This window comes from Ambystoma mexicanum, chromosome 2q, assembly GCF_040938575.1.
Source record: "Ambystoma mexicanum isolate Mex_15411 chromosome 2q, UKY_AmexF1_1, whole genome shotgun sequence".
Taxonomy (NCBI): Eukaryota; Metazoa; Chordata; class Amphibia; order Caudata; family Ambystomatidae; genus Ambystoma; species Ambystoma mexicanum.
Genome location: NC_090924.1, coordinates 730287729 through 730300059, shown reverse-complemented (window position 1 = coordinate 730300059; position 12331 = coordinate 730287729).

Sequence of the window (12331 nt, the reverse complement as noted above, 5' to 3'; positions counted from 1 at the left end):
GAGAGGGGGAGTGAGAAGAGGGAGGGGTATCATGGCGGGGAATGGAGAAGGAGGGATTAAGGGACGTGCAGAAAGAGGAAAAGGTAGGAATAGAGCGGATTGAGAGAGGTAAGGAGTTCCAGTGCAGGAGGGCCAGGAGTTGGAAAGAGCGGAAACGGGAGGAGGCACAAGGGGAGGGAGGAACAGTGAGGAGGAAGTGGTCAGCGGAACGGAGGGAGCGAGAGGGAGTGTAGAAAGAGAGAAGGGAAGAGAGATAAGGGGGAGCAAGATCGTGGAGAGATTTGAAGACTAGGCAGAGAAAATGAAATTTAAGTTGAGAGTGAAAGGGGAGCCCACCAATGGAGGATAAGGAAGCAGAGATGGAGTCTCGCGGGGGAGAGGAGACAGAGGGTACGGATGGTAGAGTGATAGATAGATTTGAGGGGGGCAAGATGTGAAGAAGGTAGACCAAAAAGTAAGGATGAGCAGTAGAAGAGGCGAGAAAAGATAAGGGAGGAGATGAAAAGTTTAATAGCATGGAAAGTAAGGGAGGGGCAACCTTTTCGAATATTATAGAGGTGGTAGCGACAGGCACGAGAGGTGAGTGAGATGTGGTGGGAAAAGGTGAGAGACGAGTGCTCCAAAACCACATTGAGCTCTTCTTCATTCATGTATTTATTCAAATGTATTGCATCTTTCTTTTCCTCTCCAATCTACCAAAAATAAGGAAAGATGGCTGGTTCTACAGAAAAGTAGAGGAACATTATTCCCTTTAGTCCTGCCACTTCCACCTCTATTGTTAAGTCATTAAAGGGTCCACTCTGGCCCACCAGGGTCAGTAAGAACAACAATGTGGACATTGCCATATTGACCTATGGCCCAGTTCCAACTTGCTAACACCGTGTATGGGCCGGATGTGGCCCTTATGCAACACCTGTATATTTGCACATGTGCAACGGGGCGCTTAATGCATGGTATCCATTGATCCATCCACCCTTGGTGAAAAGTGTAATTGATTTACCACTTAGACAAATTAAAATCTGCAGAAGCCAAAGCAAGTAGAAAAAAAATATTAAAAGTATTCTACACCTTTTCCCCTGCAACTGAGATTTTGCAGGAGATTTGAAAATTATATTTTTTTTATGGTGGTGATGGGTGCAAGACAAATATTTCATAACATAATATAGGAAAGCAAGATTGTTATTAATTGGAGGACATGATTTATGGAGGAGGAATGAGAACAAGGCGTCGTCATGAACCTCAACATATTTTGCGTAAGATTTCAGTTTGAGATAAAACCTTCGAATTTAAATAATTGCAAAATCAGTTCATTAAAATGTTCTCACTGTCGTGTATACATATTTAAAATGTGACTAAATTATTTACTATCTCTAAGCCATTATTTTACTATCTCATTTTCTATCACTTTGACGAGAGCTTAAGCAGCATTATGAATGCTGCACTCTATCTTAATTCCTTAGCTGAAAATCCTATTAATCTGTCACGTCTTCTCGTGGCTGGAGAGGCCAATGACAGCAAAGCAAACCGTGCTCCTTGGGGAATTGCCAACTAAAAATAGCACGATTGCTCTTGCCAAAAGCCAGGCACTGGTCTCCTTTACATTCGGTAATCAGTACGTTTTTTCTTCACATCACGATGCGACGGACTTAAAAATAAAACATACGTTGACATCTCTATCGACTGATCATCACAGTGGTAAATTATGTCTTCCGTTCACATGTTGGACCGCTTGTCACCATGGCAATTCTAATTAGCTCGATTATCGGGAATATAAACACATTCCCCCTTTTACTATCCCTCGTTCCTTCAGCTAATGTGTCAGCGAAACGGGTTATTTTAATAATTTTGTACACGTTCTAAGAAACACAAGTATACATTTCCACACACAGTTCTGTTTTTTTTGTTGCATTAATTAATTCTCCTTTTTTCGCGCCTCATTTGTAAGAGGTCGTCTATTCTTTTCAAGGTTCTTGACAGCTGAGCTGCAGTATTATTTAGGTATCCTGGGGGTCACAAGTACGTATCAAGACAAGGTCACATGTCATCCTTTCGAAGTGGAGACAATGAGCGCCACATCCGTTTGAGCATCGGTGATACTGCGTGAATTATTGAAAAGCACATCGCAGCGCTGTTTTAACACAGTTTACCAAAACGGAGAGTGGTTGCTTGTGTAAGCACTCTTGGTACATTTATAGAATGCACCCTTGTGCAAACATAATTACATGATGTTCAGTACACCAGGATGACCTCGTGTTGCTATGTTTGTTTTGTTGGGGAGAAAGTTTGAAGTTCAAGCGGCTAAGGTCACTAGAAAAAATGGTCACATGCAAGTCTTTTGTAGTTAGTTATGGCCGCAGCCACGCAGATGTTTTTGTGTGTGCAGGGTCGGACTAGGAGGCAAACTCGATTCAGCCACCAATGAAACAGTGGCCCACAATCACGCATTACAATTCGTTAATTTTCAGAACAGACTATTTGAGTACTACACAAGGGGGTGTTTGGGTAAAATTTGCTGCAAATAATGCATTTGAAAGCATATTGGTTAAAGCTAATGTAGTCACTTATGAAACTGGGAAAGTGGCCCTGCCTCGCCAAAAAAACGTGCCCATGCTGCAATCCTGGGCTGGTACTTCAGGCATTGCCCTGTACCCACCAGTCAATGCTTGCAGCTTGCAATACTAGCTATTATATGATTACTTCTCTCCTGTTTTTATGCTCTTGTCTGTCTGTAAAGTAAAGGTGCTGCTCTTTCTCTAGCCTGTAAAACAAATCATTATGAAACGATATTTTTATAACAGACTATTTGAGTATGATGCAAGGAGCTGTTTTTGGAATATTTTGCAAATAATGGATTTGAAAGAATATTTGCTTAGTAATATTGGGTAAAGCTTGTGTAGTAACTGTCCTAGTCTGGCAAAAGAAGGTGGCCATTCTGGCCCAAAATAAGAGTCCAAACTAAAATAATGTGCTGGCTCTACGAGCACTGCAGTATTACTGCATAGGCTAGTCCGAGCCTGGAAATAGCAATGCCATTTGGGATACACATAGGTGCTGCTGTCTTTATCTGAGTCAGTTGTAAAGGATCCAATCATAAAAAATGTGTATAACTGTAAAACTATATTAAAAACTAAATTACCGAGTTCAAATGAACAGCTCAAACTACCAGTTGATTATTTTCAAGCCAATTGCTGGACTTGCAGCTGAAACCTTCCCACTGGTAAAATTATGTTGTACCAGCTGATCTACTGGCCTCCCTTTTGAAAGCATATCTTTTTGCATTAGGACATAGATGTCAAAGGAGTAATGGTGGAAGATGCATCAGGGAATACGCAATTCCAGTTATGATAAGCAAAGGTGCTGCTTCTCTCTCTTGGAGTCATTTGTAATTGTGAAATGGATAAAACTATATTTTTGTAATAGTAAAAAATGTTACAAAGTAAACATTTTACACATTTCCTCCCAATGCACAGCTCAACATACCAGGTTGAGTATTTTCAAGCCAATCAGTGGACTTGCATCTACAACCTTGCCATTGGCACTTGTTCTACCTCTCTTCAGAAAGCATAGTTTTTGCGTTATGATATAGCTGTCAAATGTTTAAAGGATGAAGGTGCATCTGGGATCTACCAATGCTGGTTGGGATAAACATAATTTTTGCTGTCTTTGGGTAATTTTAAATGGAAATAAGGATTACATTTTTTTTATAACACCAAAAAAGGAAAAATATTACCTTCTTTCTCCCAATGCACAGTTCAACCTATCAGTCTGAGCTTGTTAAAGACAATTTGTGGACTTGAACCTGCCTCATTAACAATGGAAATCACACTCTCTAACCTCTGAGCTACCATTAACCTGTCAGAAAATATAGCTTTTTGAATTATAAATATAGCTCTCAATAGTGTGATGGATGAAGATACATCTGGGAAAAAGCAATGACTAATGGGAAATATCTAGGTGCTGTTCTCCCTCTCTCTCTCTCTGTCTCTCTGTCTCTCCCTCCCTCTCTCTCTCTCTCTCTCTCTCTGGCTCCTTTGTAAAGAAAATTATGGAGATACAACTGCATTTTTATAAAAGTAAAAAGCAAATGTTATCTACTTCATGCCAAAGCACAGCTCAATTTACCAGTTTGAGTATGTTCAAACCTATGTGTGGACTTGAACCTGCAAATGTGCCCATGGTAAACCCACTCTGTAACCTCTGGCCTACTGGGTCTCCTTTACCAAAACATAGCTTTTTACATTATGACATAGCTGTCAAACGATTAGTGGAGGAAGATGCATCTGGGAAATAGCAATGCCAGTTGGCATACACAATTTGAAGACAATGTGTGGACTTGAACCTTTAATCTTGTCACCTGTAAACACACGCTCTAACTATTTAGCTTCTGGGTGTCCCTTCAGAATGCATAGATTTGTGCATCATGACATATCTGTGGAAGGTGTGATGGATGAAGGTACATCTGGGATCTAGCAATGCCGGTTGGGATAAACCTAGGTTATGCTCTCTCGCTCTTTGGGTCATTTGTAAAGGAAATAATGATAAAATAATATTTCTAAAACAGTGAGAAAAAAAAGAAAAACTGAAAATTATATTTATATTCTCCCAAAGCATAGCTAGACTTATTGGATTAAGCATGTTTAAGTCACTTGGTGGACTTGCACCTGCAACCATTCATTCTTAAACCCTTGCTCTAACCTCTAAACTACTGGGTCTCCTTTCAAAGAGCATAGTTTTCTACATTAGGACATACTTATACAATGTTTAATTGATGAAGATGCATCTTGGCAATAGCAATGCCGCTTTGGATAAACAGAAGTGATGCCCTCTCTCCTAAATTCATTTGTAAAGGAAATAATGATAACACAACATTTCAATAACAGTACAAAATATTTTTTTTAAATAAAATCTCATTTCCGCCCAATGCATGACTCAACATATGAGGTTGATTATTTTAGAGCCAATGGGTAGACTTGGAACTGCAACCTTGTCATTGCTAAAGCCATGCTCTTCCCTCTGAACTACTGGATCTCTTTTCTGAAAGCATTGCTTTTGCATTATATCATATATCTCAAAGTTGTAACGGATGAAGATGCAGTTGAGAACTAGGAATGCTGGTTGAGATAAACATAGGTGTGGCTCTCTCTATCTCTAGGCAATTTGTAAAGGAAATAATGATAACACAATATTTTTGTAACAGTAAAAAAGCATAGCAAATTAAAAATGTAACTTATTCCCTCTTCTCAAATTACAGCTTAAGATACCATGAAGTATTTTCAAGCCAACTGGTGGACTTGCTCTATTGTCTGAGCTACAGGGTCCCCATTCAGAAAGCTTAGCTTTTTGCATTATTATATGTTTAATGGGTGAAGATTCATAAGTGAACTAGCAATGTTGATTTGGGTAAACATAGTTCAGCTCTCTCTCTGGTTACTAGCAAAGGTTCTTGTCATCATTTGGCTTGTGTATCCTTTGTTGTGTTTCAATATTGTACGTCATTCCATATTGTTATCAATGTGCTGGTTCCTGGTTCAGTATGTAGTCACTGTTCAGTTCCTGCTGGACCCGCACAGGGTTCAGTCTTGTGAGTATTGTTTCCATATTCATGTCTTAGTGTCCAGGCACTGACACCCAACTCCTGTTGCTCCTTTCCATCAGCATTCGACGTGGGGCCCTGTAATAGTAACCAGTTCAGAAGGCAAGGGTTTCCCCTAACCCTGTGGGAAACGCTTTCCCCATTCTGAGTACATTGTACTCTGTATCCCTTTCTGTTCACTGCCTTTGTTCTGTGTCTACAGTTATTGCCTATCCTTTGTTGTCTGCAGGACTCCTTACACTTCTGTCTCTTGTGCACTCTTCTCCCCTTGGGTTTGTGGGCACGCCTCTGCCATCAAGGCCCTGACACCTCCTTCCTCCCAATGCACAGCTCAGCCTACTGTGTTTCAAGTAAAGGGGTAGACTTGCACCAGCAACCTTGCTATTGGAAAACCCATGGACTACTAATCTCTGAGCTCTGTAAAGCATCGCTGTTTGCATTGTAACATACCTGTGGAAGGTGTGATGATTGAAGAAATGTCTGAGAACTAGCAATGATGGTTGCGATAAAGATAAGTTCAGCTCTGTCACTGGGTAGCTGGTAAAAAAAAATACTGATTAAAAAAGTTTCATAACAGTAAAAAAGTATTAAAAATTAAATATGTTACTTATTGCCTCTGTCACGATCCATGCCCCTGACCCCCTCAGGTATAACAGCCCCCTGGCAGCAGTGGGGCTAAAGCCCTTCACACTGGCCCCAAGGGCCTTAAAACTCCATCAGAAACATACATGGTGTCAGTCCTGGCGCCTTTGGCGCCAGGCTCATTATCAGGAATAAAGCAATACCAGTTTTTGACCTTAATCCAACATGGAGGCCTATTACACAGCTCAGTTCTTTAGAACCAAGCCATTTGGTCCAGTGTTTTTGGTGTGGCTGGGCCTGGAACTACTTGGCCTGGAACTACTTTACCTGGGCTATTTAAACCACACCCAAACAGCAGAACACGCTTTGCGTTATTCTGCACTCCTGCAGCGTAACGCTCACCGTGTCCAGCTCCTGCTCATCTGCTTCTCCGGCAGCCCGATCCTGAAGCCCTGTATCCGGATTCCATTAATAACCTGGAAGAACAAAAAAAGCATTAGCAAGCAAGAACACTTACTTGTGAAGTAACCGGTCTTGAATTCATCCTGCGCTTCACTCACCTCGCCCATCTCTGGAGTTCGCCGCAACCTGCAAAGGTAAACAAACAAGGACAGCATTAATAACAATTCTTACCTGGGCAAGAAGCGAGTCCTGGCAGCACCCTGCGCTTCTCTTACCTTGTCCACCTCCGGGTTTTGCCGCAACCTGCAAGGGAGAAGGAACAAGGTCAGCATTAACAAAGCACTTACCTGAGCAAACAGTGCTTCGATCGCTCATCACTCCAGAACATCACCGCAACCTGTACAAAGAAGAGAAGAGAAAACAGTTTAGCAATTAATACCAATAAACAGCGCAGCGTTCCGCTCATCAATAACTCACCGTGGCAACTCCGAGATCACAACCATCCCAGCGAAAACAAAAAGAGACATTGTTAGGGAACAGCGTATTGGAGCAAGACGCCAAGAAGACAGAGAAAACAGAGGGAAAGTAAGATACAGAATAAAGATGGAAAAGACATTATAACTCACCTGGAAGACAGTAAGCAGAGTCAGAGTCACAGCCGGTCTGGACCCGACATACAGGCACACGGACCAGTAAAGCAACTAGGTCCACGGAACGCCCGCACCAACCACGCGCCCCTGCACAGAGACGAAGAACGGAGAGTTCAACGCACAAAAACCTAAGGTGAGGAATAACCCCAAGAGAGGGGATTTGGACCAGAGGGAGGTGGGAGTCCACTCATCACAGAACCAGTATCTTAACCCTCCATTCTCCTGTTATAGGCGCTACCCAACATCTGGCACATAACCAAGCAGAGAGGGGTCCGGGATAGTGCTTAGACCTCCATCCAGTATCGTGTGGCACCCCCGTGGATACCAGGTGAGTGTAAGAGAACGCAAAGCCTCAATTAATATATCCACCTGGGTGTCATGGAAACATCAGAGACTGACCAACTAGCCCAGTTACTAGGAGAATTACGGGCCGAGGTGCACTCCGCCCGGCAAGAAACCAACGCCCTTGGGAGGGAGTTGATTGTCACCAAGGAACGCACCGATGAATTAGCCAGACAATTGCTCCAAACACAGGCTGGGCAGGCTCCGTTGCCAGGAAGCATTCCGTCGGTTCCAGCCACATCTGTCAAACCAGTGCAGGTGGTCCTCCCCGAGGCAGTTCCTTTGGCCCCACTGGAATGTTTTACGGCAGACCCAAGAAAATATGCAGTATTCATGAACCAGTGCCGCCTCCCTTTTCTTTGTAGACCCGGAGCCTTTCCTAACTATCAGTCACGGGTTGCCTTCGTTCTGTCATATCTGAGTGGAAGTGCCACGGATTGGTCCATACCGTTAGTAAGCCAGGATGACCCACACCTGCGGGATTTCAGGGGGTTTCAACAGGAGATGGAGAAGCTGTTTGCTCGACAAACCTAGGGCCAAGCTCTGGATAACGAACTTCTGTCCCTCCGCCAAGGCAGTCAAGATTTGTTAACATCTATCGCCACTTTTAACAGACTTGTCATTGAAACTGGGTGGCTTGAGGAGAAACAAATAACGTTATTCCATCAAGGATTATGGGGGGAATTGAAAGACGTCCTAGCTCTGGTGGTAAACCCGCCAAAAGACTTTGCAGAGTTCATCAACCTAGTGGTGCAGCTAGACCACAGGCTGCAAGATCGGACAGATCGAGCCAGAACGGAGAATCAGACTGTGTCTGTACGCTCAAAAGAGAACAGTCCGCATTCAACAGAAAACACTTCGGAGCCCATGCAAATTGGGGGGTACGGAGCCCATTAACCAAGGCCGAAAGAGACAAAAGGAGTCAACAGCAATTATGCATGTACTGCGGGAAATCAGGTCACTTCCTCAGAGAATGTCCCGTAAACCCCCCTAGGAGAACAGTTGGAGCTACAGAGAAAGAAGGAGGAGAACAAGAGTCGGAAAACTTCCAGGCCCAGCAAGCGTAGAGGTCCATTTGTTGAGCGAAGGAAAAGAGCCACAGACCTCACACCTTGCCCTGCCTGTGATTTTGATCAGTCATCAACAACCATCTCCGATGCATGCTGTGGAGGCATACATAGACAGCGAAGCCGTTGGTAACTACATAGACCAAGGCTTGGCAACAAGGATGGGGCTTCCCCTCTGTCAGAAAATGACAACGGAGAAGGTCACCACTGTTGATGGCACGGAGATAGCTTCTGGTCCTGTAACACAACGCACAGCAGAATTGACCCTTCTGTGCCAAGACGGGCATCGGGAAGCCATTGCCTTCGACCTTATCAAGGCCCCTCAGTTCCTGGTGATTCTAGGGATGCTGTGGCTGGTGGCTCATAATCCTAACATCGACTGGCGAGCCAAAAAATTAGCCTTCTCCAATGAGTGTGCTCATGCTTGCTACCAAGTGGAAATGCCATCGTCTGACCCAGAGACACCTGTCCAAGATAAAGAGACATTGGTACTATGTTTAACAAGTACACTGCCAAGCGAACACCATGATTTCCAAGACGTTTTCCAAAAAGAACAGGCTAATACCTTATACCCTCACAGGCCATATGACTGTCAGATCGACCACGTACCTGGTGCACAAATCCTGTGTAGTTGAATTTATGCATTCACCGAACCTGAAAATCTCCACTTGAAATCATATCTGGACCTGGCAAACGGTTTTATCCGCCCGTCCAAATCCCCGGCAGCCTCGCCCCTATTCTTCGTACCCAAGAATGAAGGGGGCTTGAGAATGTGCATTGACTACCACGCACTAAACCAGGTAACAGTTAAAAACCGTTATCCTCTACCCCTTATCCCAGAACTGCTGGACCAAGTCAAGGATGCCCAAATTAACACCAAATTGGACCTCGGGGGGGCATACCATCTCGTGAGTGTAAAGAAAGGAGACAAATGGAAGACCGCCTTTTGTACTAAGTATGGGCTGCATGATTATCAGGTGATGCCCTTTGGGCTTTGCAATGCTCCCGCAGCTTTCCAGCTTTCCAGTACTTCATGAACGATGTACTACGGGAATTGATTGACGTATGTGCCCATAGTATTACTACATAGGCTAGTCCGAGCCTGGAAATAGCAATGCCATTTGGGATAAACATAGGTGCTGCTGTCTTTATCTGAGTCAGTTGTAAAGGATCCAATCATAAAAAATGTGTATAACTGTAAAACTATATTAAAAACTAAATTACCGAGTTCAAATGAACAGCTCAAACTACCAGTTTGATTATTTTCAAGCCAATTGCTGGACTTGCAGCTGAAACCTTCCCACTGGTAAAATCATGCTGTACCAGCTGATCTACTGGCCTCCCTTTTGAAAGCATATCTTTTTGCATTAGGACATAGATGTCAAAGGAGTAATGGTGGAAGATGCATCAGGGAATACGCAATTCCAGTTATGATAAGCAAAGGTGCTGCTTCTCTCTCTTGGAGTCATTTGTAATTGAGAAATGGATAAAACTATATTTTTGTAATAGTAAAAAATGTTACAAAGTAAACATTTTACACATTTCCTCCCAATGCACAGCTCAACATACCAGGTTGAGTATTTTCAAGCCAATCAGTGGACTTGCATCTACAACCTTGCCATTGGCACTTGTTCTACCTCTCTTCAGAAAGCGTAGTTTTTGCGTTATGATATAGCTGTCAAATGTTTAAAGGATGAAGGTGCATCTGGAATCTACCAATGCTGGTTGGGATAAACATAATTTTTGCTGTCTTTGGGTAATTTTAAATGGAAATAAGGATTACATTTTTTTTATAACACTAAAAAAGGAAAAATATTACCTTCTTCCTCCCAATGCACAGTTCAACCTATCAGTCTGAGCTTGTTAAAGACAATTTGTGGACTTGAACCTGCCTCATTAACAATGGAAATCACACACTCTAACCTCTGAGCTACCATTAACCTGTCAGAAAATATAGCTTTTTGAATTATAAATATAGCTCTCAATAGTGTGATGGATGAAGATACATCTGGGAAAAAGCAATGCCTAATGGGAAATATCTAGGTGCTGTTCTCCCTCTCCCTCTCTCTGTCTCTCTCTCTCTCTGTCTCTCTCTCTCCCTCCCTCTCTCTCTCTCTCTCTCTCTGGCTCCTTTGTAAAGAAAATAATGGTGATAAAACTGCATTTTTATAAAAATAAAAAGCAAATGTTATCTACTTCATGCCAAAGCACAGCTCAATTTACCAGTTTGAGTATGTTCAAACCTATGTGTGGACTTGAACCTGCAAATGTGCCAATGGTAAACCCACTCTGTAACCTCTGGCCTACTGAGTCTCCTTTACCAAAACATAGCTTTTTACATTATGACATAGCTGTCAAACGATTAGTGGAGGAAGATGCATCTGGGAAATAGCAATGCCAGTTGGCATACACAATTTGAAGACAATGTGTGGACTTGAACCTTTAATCTTGTCACCGGTAAACACACGCTCTAACTATTTAGCTTCTGGGTGTCCCTTCAGAATGCATAGCTTTGTGCATCATGACATATCTGTGGAAGGTGTGATGGATGAAGGTACATCTGGGATCTAGCAATGCCGGTTGGGATAAACCTAGGTTATGCTCTCTCGCTCTTTGGGTCATTTGTAAAGGAAATAATGATAAAATAATATTTCTAAAATAGTGAGAAAAAAAAGAAAAACTGAAAATTATATTTATATTCTCCCAAAGCATAGCTCGACTTATTGGATTAAGCATGTTTAAGTCACTTGGTGGACTTGCACCTGCAACCATTCATTCTTAAACCCTTGCTCTAACCTCTGAACTACTGGGTCTCCTTTCAAAGAGCATAGTTTTCTACATTAGGACATACTTATACAATGTTTAATTGATGAAGATGCATCTTGGCAATAGCAATGCCGCTTTGGATAAACAGAAGTGATGCCCTCTCTCCTAAATTCATTTGTAAAGGAAATAATGATAACACAACATTTCAATAACAGTACAAAATATTTTTTTTAAATAAAATCTCATTTCCGCCCAATGCATGACTCAACATATGAGGTTGATTATTTTAGATCCAATGGGTAGACTTGGAACTGCAACCTTGTCATTGCTAAAGCCATGCTCTTCCCTCTGAACTACTGGGTCTCTTTTCTGAAAGCATTGCTTTTGCATTATATCATATATCTCAAAGTTGTAACGGATGAAGATGCAGTTGAGAACTAGGAATGCTGGTTGAGATAAACATAGGTGTGGCTCTCTCTATCTCTAGGCAATTTGTAAAGGAAATAATGATAACACAATATTTTTGTAACAGTAAAAAAGCATAGCAAATTAAAAATGTAACTTATTCCCTCTTCTCAAATTACATCTTAAGATACCATGGAGTATTTTCAAGTCAACTGGTGGACTTGCTCTATTGTCTGAGCTACAGGGTCCCCATTCAGAAAGCTTAGCTTTTTGCATTATTATATGTTTAATGGGTGAAGATTTATAAGTGAACTAGCAATGTTGATTTGGGTAAACATAGTTCAGCTCTCTCTCTGGTTACTAGCAAAGGTTCTTGTCATCATTTGGCTTGTGTATCCTTTTTTGTGTTTCAATATTGTACGTCATTCCATATTGTTATCAATTTGCTGGTTCCTGGTTCAGTATGTAGTCACTGTTCAGTTCCTGCTGGACCCGTACAGGCTTCAGTCTTGTGAGTATTGTTT